This window comes from Mobula hypostoma, chromosome 2 (genome assembly GCF_963921235.1).
Source record: "Mobula hypostoma chromosome 2, sMobHyp1.1, whole genome shotgun sequence".
In the NCBI taxonomy this organism is placed as follows: Eukaryota; Metazoa; Chordata; class Chondrichthyes; order Myliobatiformes; family Myliobatidae; genus Mobula; species Mobula hypostoma.
In genome coordinates, this window is record NC_086098.1 from 141,286,067 (window position 1) to 141,299,388 (window position 13,322).

General features: G+C 41.5%; 1 protein-coding gene across 7 annotated transcripts in view; it reads right to left on the reverse strand.

Annotated features, from left to right (window-relative positions):
- The window catches only part of sobpa (sine oculis binding protein homolog (Drosophila) a), a 320,652-nt gene that overhangs the window by 233,253 nt on the left and 74,077 nt on the right, over nucleotides 1–13,322 (reverse strand). Inside the window, exon 1 of one of the 7 annotated variants that reach the window (XM_063040817.1) lies at nucleotides 12,872–12,901. The exons of the other annotated variants lie outside the window; for them this stretch is intronic. The gene's annotated coding sequence lies outside the window, so the exon portion shown is untranslated. Of the gene's footprint in view, nucleotides 1–12,871; nucleotides 12,902–13,322 lie in introns of those variants that run through there. 7 annotated transcript variants of the gene reach the window in all.

Sequence of the window (13,322 nt, forward strand, 5' to 3'; positions counted from 1 at the left end):
CATATAGGAGGGAGATTCAAAGTCTGGCTGAGTGGTGCCATAGCAACAGCTCACTCATGTCAGCAGACCAAGGATCTGATTATTGACTTTGAACTTTGAAGTCACTTAGATCACATTTCTACCCCATTCTGACTGTTGGTCTGAACAACAACTGAGAACCGCTTGACAATGTCTGCATTCTTTTATTGAATTGAGTTGCTGCCACATGATTGGCTGATTAGATATCAGCATTAATGAGGTGTACAGGTGTACCTAATAAAGTGGTCACTTTAAATGCAAATGCATTTCCAGCAACAAGCTTATTTCCTCCACAGCAGTTGCAATAGTTCGTATATCCAGCGTATATCAATATCAGGCAGAACCCAACAGTGGAGCTGGATATTTTTCCTTTCAAGCTTATTCTCCTATTTCAAGTGACATGTGAAATGAATGTAATAACCAACTCCTCTAAAGGCAACATTCACAGGCTTTTTACATGAGATCCACTTACGAAATAGTTGGATTCTCTCCACATAAGCTTTCAACTGGGTCAGTGGCAATAGATGACTTTTCTGATTAATGATTACAGCATAAAAACATTTAGTGCAGGGATGTGTCTGTCATTCATTTCCTTCTGTGTTCTTCGATGCTCTTTTCATTCATCGTAAACCATTCTACCTGCCCAGGGAATTTCACCATTATCCTAGCCAGTATTTACATTCCCCCTCCATGTAAATGCTCAATTTGCACTCTGGCTGTTGGCTGATAACATTTACGATTTGGAAAATAAATTTCCCAATACTGTCATTTTCTTTGTGGGGGGGGGGGGGAGTTTAATCATTGACATGAAACATGATCTGCCCAAATACCACCAGATGACTAGCTACGCCACACACAAGGGCAGAGTGCGACAGGACGCCAGTCGTTCAGACATGTTACCTTGGTCTTTCCAGGTACAGGAACAATGGTAGATGTTTTGAAGCAGCAGGGCACTCTACACTGGGAGAGGGAGAGGTTAAATTTTTCTGTACACACCAGCCAGTTGTGCCCCACACACTCTGAGTACTAGCCCCGAGATGTCGTCTGGTCCCGCCGCCTGGCGACTGTCCAGTCATTGGGAACACCTGCGCGCCCTAGCCCCGGAGATAACCAAGCTGCAGGTCGCATCAGCAGCTCTCCTCAGACTCTCATCAGTGTTCGCAACATCGAATCGAGCGTAAAAAAAGATTTAGCTCATCTGGGAGAGAGGCAATGATGTTGGAAACTCCACTGCGTAAATTTAGCTTTGAAGTCTGTGATGGTGTGATGAAGTCTGATCATTGACATTTGTGCATATGACCATTCTGCTAATTGTTGATTACTCATGGTTGTTTGCACTATTGTCTTGTAAATTGTTGGTTGCTATTGTAATTGTTTGTTATGACATTGTCCTGTGTTTTATGCTTGGCACCGAACCACCACCAATTCTAAAGCAATGCACGTAAAATGCTGGAGGAACTCAGCAGGCCAGGCAGCACTGATGGAAAAGAGTAAACAGTCGACGTTTCAGGCTGAGACCCTTCATCAGGACTGGATCAATTCTGGTACGTTTCAAACACTGACAAGAAAGTGATTTGGATTCTGATCAAAACTACACCCGGACATAGAATAATTATTAGTCTACAAGTTATGCTGTGACTTGCTGTGGTAAGATAATGAAACCTGACAAACACTTAATTGATTTGGTTATGAAGTATCCCAATCTGTTATTTTAATAAAGCTGTTATTGTTATTCATTGTGATTGCAGATTTTTAAAAAAATGTGTTTATGACAATTATCAAACCAAATGACTTCCGTTCGATATGGTGAAGTCTTCTCTATGAAAGTAATTGACATTTAAAATTTTTTCAAGATAATATACAATCCTAAAATTACAGGGTTACTCTTATTAATCATCCTCTAACTGTGATGGTATTGGTTCGCTGGCCACAAACCCCTGAACTCAAAAAGGTTTTACACCTGATCCAATATAGATATCTCTGGGTACCTTTACTATAGGGTGGTTATAGGTATCTACCAACTCAAAGACTAAATATGCCTGGGTGGCCTCCAACCTGATGGCTTGAACATCGATTTCTTGAACTTTCAGTAATGGACCCCAACCTTCACTATTCCTGTTTCCCTCTCTCACCTCATCTCCTTACGTGGCCATCACCTCCCTCAGGTGCTCCACCCCCTCCCTTTCTTCCATGGACATCTGTCCTCTTCTATTAAGACTCCCCCTTCTCCAACCCTCTTTCACCAAACATCTTCCCAGCTCATTACTTCACCCCTCCCTCTTCAGGTTTCATCTATCACCTTGTGTTTCTCTCTCCCCTTTTCCCATCTTTTAAATCTACTCCTCAGCTTTTTTCTCCAGTCCTGCCAAAGGGTCTCAGCTTGAAACACCCTCTGCACTCTTTTCCATAGATACTGCCTGGCCTGCTGAGTTCCTCCAGCATTTTGTGTGTGTGTGTTGCCTTTTGCAAAGCTGTGCTTCTAACTACAAACTGATTATCTGGGGAGTATCTGCACACATGCAACCTGTTTATTACACCGCCATTCCATGCATACGACACTGAAAAGTAGGACTGACAGAAGAAAACTAAATCAAAATAAAGCACTGCATTGCAGAGTCAGCTGTGCAAACCCATCCTGTACAGCACTGCTAAACCTGAGGATCTTGCTAACATACACTAAAGGAGATGACCACACTGGGAACACTCAAGTTGCACAAGAAATGCTGACAAATAGGTAGTGTCCACATTGCTATATGAGCGTATGAGTCCCAAAAGGCTAGGAGACATATGCAAGCATTTAAGAAAATTAACAATGTATAGTTAGGGGAACTGAATACAAAAGTAGAGAAACAGTGCTTTAGTTCATCGAGGCCTTGGTGAGGCCACATCGGAAGTCTTGATTTCCTCATTGCATGGTGTATGTGTATATGTTTCAAGAGGTTCATAGAAGGCCTGCTCTCCTGATATGTGGAATATGTAGGGGTGTCTTATATGGTTTGACAATCTACATTTGTGATCACTGAAATCTGCAAGAATCGAGAAGGACAGTTAAAACACAAAGTTTTGAGGGGTCCTTATTCAGAGAGCATGTTCCCCATACCAGAGGATTGGAACCACTTAGAGGTTTTATTGATGGGACACAGTCATTTTTCTTTTTAAAAGATTGTGAATTATTTGCAACTACCTAGTTTTCTGCATTAATTACTCAAAATGTGGTCTGAACTTCATCTATGTCACAATTATAGACAAACACAATCTGCCTAAACTAATAACACACAAACAATTGTACTACTTCTTGTCTATACTGAGTACACCATTTAAACAATCAATCCAGGTTCAAAAAAGTATGAGAACCTCTGGGGTAATGCCTACTACAAAAGCTATTTGGAATCAGGTGCTTCAATCAATGAGATGACATTGGAGGTGTGGGTTGGTAGAGGTGCCCTGCCCTATAAAAAAAGTCAGGTTACTGACAGAACCTGCTCTTCTCAAGGAAGATCTGTTCTTCTGCACTATGCCTTGATTAAAACAACTTTCTGAGGACCTTAGCATTGTAGAGATGCATGAAGCTGGAAAAGGCTACAAAAGCATTTCTAAAGACCCGAGTGTTCATCAGTCCGCAGTAAGAGAAATTGTCTACAAATGGAGAAAATTCAGTACTGTTGCTACTCTCCCTAGGAGTGGGCATCATGCAAAGATCACGCCAAGAGCACAATACGCAATACTGAAGGAAGTGAAATGAACCGAAGGATAACAGCAAGAGACCTGTAAAAATCTCTAAAACTTGCTGAAGTCCCTGTTGATGTGTCCACTATAAGAAAAACAGTGAACAAGAATGGTGTTCATGGAAAGACTCTGCTCTCCAAAAAAAACACAACACTGCCACATATCTCAAGTTTGCAAAAGACTGCCTGGATGTCTCAATGCTTCTGGGACAATGTTCTATGGACAGAGGGAGAAGGAAGTTGAACATTTTGGCAGAAGTGCACACCCTCTGTTTGGAGGGAAAAGGGCACTGTACATCACCACCAAAATCTCATTCCAATTGTGAAGCATGGTGGAAGGAGCATCATGGTTTGGGGCTGCTTTGCTGCCTCAGGGTCTGGATAGCTTGTAATTGTTGAGGGAACAATAAATTCAAAATTGTAACAAGACATTTTACAGGATAATGTCAGGGTAGCAATCTATCACCTTCTATTAAAGAAGTTGGATGATGCAACAGGACAATGATCTGAGACACAGGAGTAAATCAACAACAGAATGATTTAAAAAGAACATTTGTGTTTCGGAATAGCCAAGTCAGAGTCCAGACCTTAACCCAATTCAGATGCTCTGGCATGACCTTAAGAGGTGTTCATGCAAGGTATCCCAGAAGTATTGATGAACAGAAATAGTTTTGTATGGAGGCATGGTCTAAAATTCCTGCTAGCCATTGTGCAAGTCTGATCAGCAGCTACAGGAAACGTTTGGTGGAGGTTACTGCTGCTAAAGGAGGTTCTACCAGTTATTACATACAAGGGTTCACATACTTTTTCCAGCCTGGACTGCGAATGATTAACAACATGTTCAATAAAGACATGAAAAGTACAATTGTTAACAAAAGAAAATCTGCAGATGCTGGAAATCCAAGCAACACATACATACATACACACACAATGCAGGAGGAACTCAGCAGGCCAGGTAGCATCTATGGAAAAGCGTACAGTTAACGTTTTCGGCTGAGATCCTGCATCAAGGTGGGAAAAGGATCTTTTCCAATAGATGCTGCCTGGCCTGTTGAGTTCCTCCAGCATTGTGTGTGTTGCAAGGTACAATTGTTTGTGTTATTAGTTTAGGCAGATTGTAGTTGTCTAATATTGTGACTTTGATGAAGATCAGACCACATTTTATAAGTAATTAATGCAGAGAACCAGGTAATTTCAAAAGGTTTACAAACTTTTTTTTTCACAACTGTATCTTTGGAACTTTCTTCCTGAAAGCAGAAGTAGATAGATTTTTGATAAGCGGGAGTGAAAAGTTGCTGCATGAAGGTAGAATCAAAATCAGGTTTATTACTACTGAAATTTGTTGTTTTGTGGCAGCAGTAAAGACATAATATTTCTATAAATTACAATGGAAATAAATAAAAGCAAAACAAAACAGAATAAAAGGATAGCAAGGGGAAGCAGCTGTTCTAAACCATCACGCGTGGGATTCAGGCTCCTGTACCTTTTCCGCAATGGAAGTAATGAGAAGAGAGCATGTTTCCAGATGGTGAGTGTCCTTCCTGATAGACGCTGCCTTCTTGAGGCACCGTACCTTGAAGATGTCCTTGATGGTGGTGGTTGGGGAAGGGGGGAGTTGTGCTTGTGATAGAGCTGTCCAAGTCAGTAACCTTCCGTAAACATGTGCATTGGAGGCTCCATAATCGGGCTGTGATGCAACTAAAGCTGAGTTTACAATCAGACCAGTCTTAATTCAGTGGCAGTTCAGTTACGAGGAGCTGAGTGGCTAATTCATGCTACACACACACACACGCACACGTGTGTGTGCGTTGAGTGTTCAGGTGTATCAATGCCCCAGCTGAAGCAGTTCCTTCAACAATCTGCATCACTCCCTTCGATCTTAACAGTGAAGCTTTACACCTTTATTCTCCTGTCTCCTGAGCATTGTTGCGTCCTTCAGCACCTCCCAACAAAAGAGTTAATAACTATCTGTGCTTCCAACTACCAAGTAATACAACATTTGGAATTTGTGTGCTCAAAAAAGAAATCTCCTTTATGATATCTGTTCCAACAGTTGCCAATTGCACATGGTTCTTTGCTTTTTGAATATTCCAATGGAATGTTGGAAAAAATGTCCTGGATCAATGTAGTACATAAACCAATTCAGTTAGTCTCATGTGAGATAACTATGGAATATTGCGGGCTTGGGAATTGTATAGGCTGGGGTCAGAAATGGATTGTTTGAAACATTACTCAGGTTCAAATCATTGTATTTACAATGCTCATGGCACTACAAGACTGAATCAGACATAATAAAAAATCCAAATGTATTTAATAGAGGAAATGGGAGTTTTATTTGAAGGGACCACACAAGCAATGTGTGTCATTTGTTTCATATCAGTACTGAGATATATGGGAGTCAAAAATGGGAAAGTGGTGAATTTTAAGCCCTCAGGAAGGACAGGTCACAGCTAGGGAATGTTAAAACTTCCAAAGCCTTAATCCAGGCCCCAGCATACTTGACTCATACCCACTTCTCACTTTAATGGTGGTAGTGTGGGAAGGAGTGGTCAACAACATCCTCTTCAGGCACCCAAGTGATCCAAATATTCTGAGCTTGCATGGCTCAGAGCCCAGCAACCGCTTAAAGAGTCATTAGAGAACAGGAGGCAGCCAGTTGACCCAAGTCCCATCATGGCATTTAAACCAATCTAGTTAGTGCCATCGCTGCAAAGTTCCTCACTGACAGTTTTACTAAATAAACCTCAATTTTCGGTGCTTGTTCATCAAATGCTTCCTTAAATCCAGAGAGACATTCAATATATAGTGGATTCTGCTTAATTGGGACACATCAGGTCCAGTACATTTCGGCCCAATTAAGCAACTGCTTCAATTAGCCGAAGTTTCATGAAAATAGTTAAAAATGTATTAAAAAAAAGACAAGCTACCAGTACTTGAGTTGCTATTTTAGTATTTAAATGAAATATAGATCAAATTATAACACTAACAATGCCTCTATAGTACTACAGAACTGTGTATCAGTTCCAAATAGTTATTGACAGAGGAACTCATCTGCCATGTTCTTGTAAACTACTGTAAATGAGCAAAATCATTGCAGACACCAATTGCAGATAATTGATTGTTTTCATCCAATGCTTTAGAACAGGGTTTCCTAATCTGGGGTCCACGGACTCCTTGTATTGGTCCATGGCATAAGAAAGGTCAAGAACCCTTGCTTTAGACAATTATATCCTCCAATCTTCATTTTCATTGTACATTCAAGATGACTGTCCATACCTCAGTAATTCCTAACCTGTTGAAGTAGTGAAGTCATTTAATTTTCACTCCCTGCCGTTTCTGGCATCTCCAAGCCTGAATGCTTGAAACCGCAGCGAGCAAAACGGTTCCACATCGTCTTGCTGCTTATTTCTCGCCAACAATGTGACAACAATCACTGCTTTTTGAACACAAACACACGCAACTGACTCTATTGAAAAGCTGATCACTAAGCACAGTGCAGTGTCTAATGGCAATACAAGTGTACGCAACTGACAATAGTTAGAAACAGTTCAGCAACAATCTCCTCTCCCAATTAAGCAGCATAGTGTTCCAAATCAATGAAGGGAATCCCAGCTATTTTCTCAATTTAGTCTTTGTTCTTTAAGAGTTGTCCCAAATAATTGGCTGCCTCAATTAACTGGAACTCACTACTATATATATATATATATATAATGTTTTTTTTAAATTAACCTTCCCAGGTACTTAATGAAAAAGTTCATCTCCGTTCATCAGATCTGTGATGACCACAAAGTATTTGTTATTTTCCTTAATTGTTTCTAGAAATTGACACATCATAGATATTTAAAAATACTTTAGCAGGTACACCTTCAGAAAAGGCCTTACTGATATGGGCTGAACACAAACAAACGTGGACAGATATTCTGGTTGTCATTGGGTAGAAGGGTGGGTTTCTGTGTTGTATAACTATGACCTTATGTTGAACTGGCACAGCCTCAGTAACAACATTTTTACACCCCTTTCTCAAGCAGTTGACTATCTAGTTCTTTGGCATCTCCTTCATATCAAAGGAAGATTGCATGCTGTTCTGTCATCTCCACCCCCACTTCACTTGGCAAGCTAGGATACAAGTCATCTAAACCAGTTGACTTACCCACTATGAGTATAGCCAATGTTTCTACCTGATCAATTTTAAACCATATTAACCATACCACTGCATCTACCAATTTTTTTGTCATCCTATTCCTTCACCAGTTCATTAATTATTTTAAATTTAGTGACTGTAAGTTGTTTTTTCTCAGACTCAGGAAGCCCAGCAACTGAAGGAGAGTAGGAGTAGTTTCAATTCCTAATTGTCTCTCTTGCTCTGCTTGTCATTAAACTTCCCAGGTCCCTCTCAACCTGCTTTCTCTACAATCAGCTGAATCACTTCATCTGCCAGCTGAATTCACTGCAATCTTCTGGACTTGTTATTTATTTCTCCAACTTCAGGTAACTCGCTTCCTTTTTGTTTGCCTTTCAACTTGCCATTTCTGTCACTCATTATTTTGGCTCTTTCTACTTGTGTCAACTGGCCAACGAGACATATCAGACAGCCTTGAGCGTAGCACTGCACAGCACAAAGCAGAGTCATATTTTAACTGCTACATTAATTAGTGTCTCAGTATCAGCTTGCTCCTTTTGTTCTACACATGCCATTCCCACATCTTCTCTTTTAAAGAAGACTAACTTGTTTTATTCCTTTCTCAGTTAGAGTGAGGTCAAGCATTTGATACATTAACAGATGCTGTCTCACCTGGTCAGTGCTTCCAGCAGTTTTATTTCTGGCCTTCATTCATGCTGCAATAAGTCAAAGGCAGTTCTGAATCAGGCCGGAGGCTGATAATGAAATGGACCAAAATATTCAAATCTAGTCCTCTAACTAAATTCAGTGGGACCTCCCTTTCATCTGCATTTTCGGATTTATTGCCCACTCCATGCTCCTCTCCCAACCGCAAGTTGCCTCTCACCAGTATCAAATCCAATAAACCATCTCAGCCATCAAGTGTGATAAACTACAGTTACGATCCTAAACAGAGGAGGTACTTAACAGTTTACCTGCAGGGGATCTGTGTTGAATATGACACAATCATGCTATATAACTGTGTATGTTCAATGATGCAGTCAAATTATGCATCCTCATGCTCAATGGACTTCAGAATCAGATTTAGTATTATCAGCATATATCGAGAAAGTTGTTGTTTTGCAGCAGTAGTACTTTGCAATACAAAATAAAAACTGTAATTTACAAAAAGCATATACATGTTAAGAGTTAAACTATATATAGGCATCCGTTAGTCTCGCGAGACCATGGATTTGCGCCTTGGAAGGTTTCCAGGGCGCAGGCCTGGGCAAGGTTGTATGGAAGACCGGCAGTTGCCCATGCTGCAAGTCTCCCCTCTCCACACCAGCAATGTTGTCCAAGGGAAGGACACTAGGGCCGATATAGCTTGGCACCGGTGTCGTCGCAGAGCAATCTGTGGTTCAGTGCCTTGCTCAAGGACACAACACGCCACCTCAGCTGAGGCTCGAACTAGCGACCTTCAGATCAGAAGACCGATGCCTTAACCACTTGGCCACATGCCAACACGAAATATTAAATTAATACAAAAAGAAAAAAAAGAGAGAAAGTAGTGAGGTAGAGCTTTTGAGCAAAGTCAAACCGGAGATCGGAAGGAAGCCTGAAAAGACACAGCTCACTCAGGTTCACCATTGGTAGAAAAGGCAGCAACTCACAGCAGTTGGTGCTTTGAGCAGTGGCTAATCAGCACTCGGGGTTGATTAGCACAAACAAATCAATGTAAGGTGGGGCAAGCAGAGCAACCATTGTTGAAGTGGTCAGAGTTGAGTGGAATTCTTTTTAGGCTTTAGCTCTGAGACTTCAGCGAGGAGCAGCTTCATTGAGGGAAGCTGCAGGTAGAGTCGTCCCCCACCCCACAGTTTATTTTTCTTCCTTCTTTGTATTTGCTCAGTTAGGACAGCGGAGATGGCAGACAGGATAGAGGGACGTTCTCTTGTGTGATGTGGGAAGGCAGGGAAACCTCCAGTGTCCCTGACGACTACACTGGTGAAAAAGGCATCTAGCAGCGGCTTGTAAGCACTATGTGTTCAGGCATTGGACCTGAAACTACGGATCATTCAGGAGGCTGGGGCACGATAGATAGGACATACAGAAAGGTAGGTACACCCAAAGTGCAGGACACAGGAGACTGGGTGACAGTCAGGAAGGGGAAAGAGGTTAAACAGCCAGTGCAGAGTAGTCCTGTGGCCATCCCCCTCAACAACAGGTATACCACTTTGAATACTGCTGGCTCGGGGCGGGGGTGAAATGACCTAGTAGAGGAAAGTCACAGCAGTCAGGTCTCTGGCACTGTCTGAATCTGTGACTCAGAAGGGAAGGGGAGGAGAAGAGGCGAGCTGTGGTGATAAGGAATTTGTTGGTTAGGGAAACAGAAAGGAGATTCTGTGGACGAGATGATACATTGCCTTGTACATCTTGGGACATCTTGGATCAAGTCCTTAGCATTCTTAAGAGGGTCAACAGCCAGAGGTCATACACAAGTCCACATAGGTACCAATGACATAGATAGGAAGAGAGATGAGGTTCTGCATAGGGAGCTCAGGGAGTTAGGTGCTAAGTTAAAGGGCAGGACCCCCAGGGTTGTGATCTCAGGATTGCTACACATGCCATGTGCTCGTGAGGCCATAAAAAAGGAAGATTATACAGTTTAACACGTGGCTAAGGAGCTGGTGTAGGATGGAGGACATAAGATTTTTGGATCATTGGGCTCTCTTCCAGGGAAGGTGGGTCCTGTACAGAATAGACAGTGAACAGGGGACTAATGTCCTAACCGGAAGGTTTGCTCATGCTGCATGGTGGGGTTTAAACTAGAGCAGTATAGGTTGGGAAACAGAGTGTCAGAACAGTTAGTAGACAGGCTGTGGAGACGGATGTTGGCAAGACCTTAAAGTCAAGAATCATAAAAATTGGGCATAGTGCAATTAGTGTCCTGAGCTGCATATATTTCAATGCAAGAAGCTTTTCATTTTTATCATTTCTTAATGCATGCATTACTAAATGACAATAAAAGGAGACTGCGTGTCCTCATAATCATAATCATGGGAAAGGCAGGTGAGCTCAGGACATGGATCAACACCTGGAATTATGATATTGTAGCCATTAGTGAAACTTGGTTGCAGGAGGGGCAGGCTGGCAACTGAATATTCCAGGGTTTCATTGTTTTAGATGCAACAGAGTGGGAGGGATCAAAGGAGGAGGGATGATACTAGTCAGGGAAAAGGTCACAGCATTGCTCAGTCAGACTGGAGAACTCGTCCAGTGAAGCATTACAGGTGGGACTGAGGAATAAGAAAGTTATGCCCACATAAATGGGGCTATATTACAGACCACCTAACAGTCTGGGGGATTTAGAGGAACACATTTGTAGAGAGATTGCAAACTGTTGCAACAAACAAGGTTATTATAGTAGGTGATTTTAAGTTTCCACATATTGATGGGGAGTCCTATACTATAAAAGGACTAGATGGGATGGAATTTGTCAAATATGTTCAGGAAAGTTTCCTTAATCATTATGTAGAAGTCCCAACGAGTGAGTGTGCATTATTTCATCTGCTATTAGGGAGTGGGACAGAGCAGGTGACGCAAGTTTGTATAGGGGAAAACTTTGCAGCTAGTGATCATGATGCCATTAGCTTCAAAGCAAAAATGCAGAAAAAAAACATAGGTCTGGTCCACAGGTTGAGGTTCTAAATTGGAGAAAGACCAATCTTAATGGCATCAGAAAGGATCTGGCAAGTGTGCATTGGAACAGGCTGTTTTCTAGCGAAGGTGTACTTGGTAAGTGGGAAGCCTTCAAAAGTGAAATCTCACAGTACAGAATTTCTATGTTCCTATCAGAGTAAAAGGCAAGGACAAGAGTTTTAGGGAATCTTGGTTTTCGAGAGATATTGAGGCCCTGCTTATGAAAAAAGAGGAGGTGCATAGCAGGCACAGGAATCGGGATGTTATGTTGAAACTGTTTAAGACATTGATCAGACCAGATTTGGAGTATTGTGCACAGTTCTGCTCACCTACCTAAAGGAAAATATACAATGAGACTGAAGGAAAATTTACAAGAATGTTGCCCGCCGGATCTTGAGGACCTGAATTATTAGGTATCAATGAATAGGTTAGGAACTTATTCCCTGGAGCGTAGGAGAATGACGGGAAATCTGATAGAGGTATACAAAATTATGACAGGTATAGATCCAGTTAATGCAAGCAGGCATTTTCCATTGAAGTTGGGTGAGACTAAAACTAGAAGTCACCAGTTAAGGGTGAAAGGTGAAATATTTAAGGGGGAACTTGAGGGGGAGCTTCTTCACTTAAGGTGGTGTGAGAATGTGGAATAAGTATTCAATGGATGTGATGGGTGTGAGTTTGATTTCAACACTGAAGTGAAGTTTGGATAGGTACCTGGATGGGAGGGGTATGGGGTGCTATAGTGCAGGTGGTCAATGGAACTAGACAGAATAATAGTTTAGCATGGACTAGATGGGCTGAAGGGTCCATTTATCTGCTGTAGTGTTCATATGATTCTTGGCAATATAATTGAAGAGTTATTGTGACAAACCATTTTACCAGTTTTAGAATGGAATCAACAACCAGCTTACCCCTTACTGATTTCAGCAAACAAACATGGAGGCCTTACCACACAACTAGCTGTCATGTCTCCACAGAGTGCATACACTATGTAACAGCAACCTGGGATATAAATTGTGCCTGCCATGATCAGCTTGTTAGGGTGAGGGAAAACATCTCAGAAAACAAAGTGCACTGCACATTGGCATCTCCTCCGAAGTGTACAACACAACAGAAGCATTGAGAAAAACTGCCTCTTGCATATCAGGACCGCAGAATTTGCTTAAAATTTAGACTTCACTGACACTCCCATAGTAATTCAGGAAAATAGATTTCAATAAGCTTACTTGTTTTCTATGTTTTTCTCCCCCCCAAAAAAAATCTGACAAATGATATTTCATATAGAAATTACTCTAAGTCAGCAACTATTCTGGAAATTGATTGCAGCTACCTTTGGTCCGCTTGTTCAAAAGCCGTAAATAATCTGTGGCAAACGTGAAACTCACTAGCAAACACTGTTTTCCTTGGAATTAGTGGCATTTCCAAAAGCAGTGAAAAGTCCAACACATCACTGTAGCTCTCCTGTTACATACAAACAACTCCAAATAAACCAGAACACCTCCTTCCTTACAGGTTCTCTACAGGGCTTTGTTAAGCCAGCTGGGTTTTAACAATCCATCAATTTCATTGTCACAATTACAGAGAGAGGTTAATTTCTTATTCTAGACTTATTAACTGAATTTCCACTCCCCTCATGTAACTGGACATCAGGCAGGCTTTAACTTTAACTTGTAAACCTGAACATCTCACACATTTTTCCTCCCGGCAAAAACTGCAGATAGATTGCAAAGACCATCTGTTTTTGGAACAAAGCACATATCCACCAAACAAAAACAAAGAAG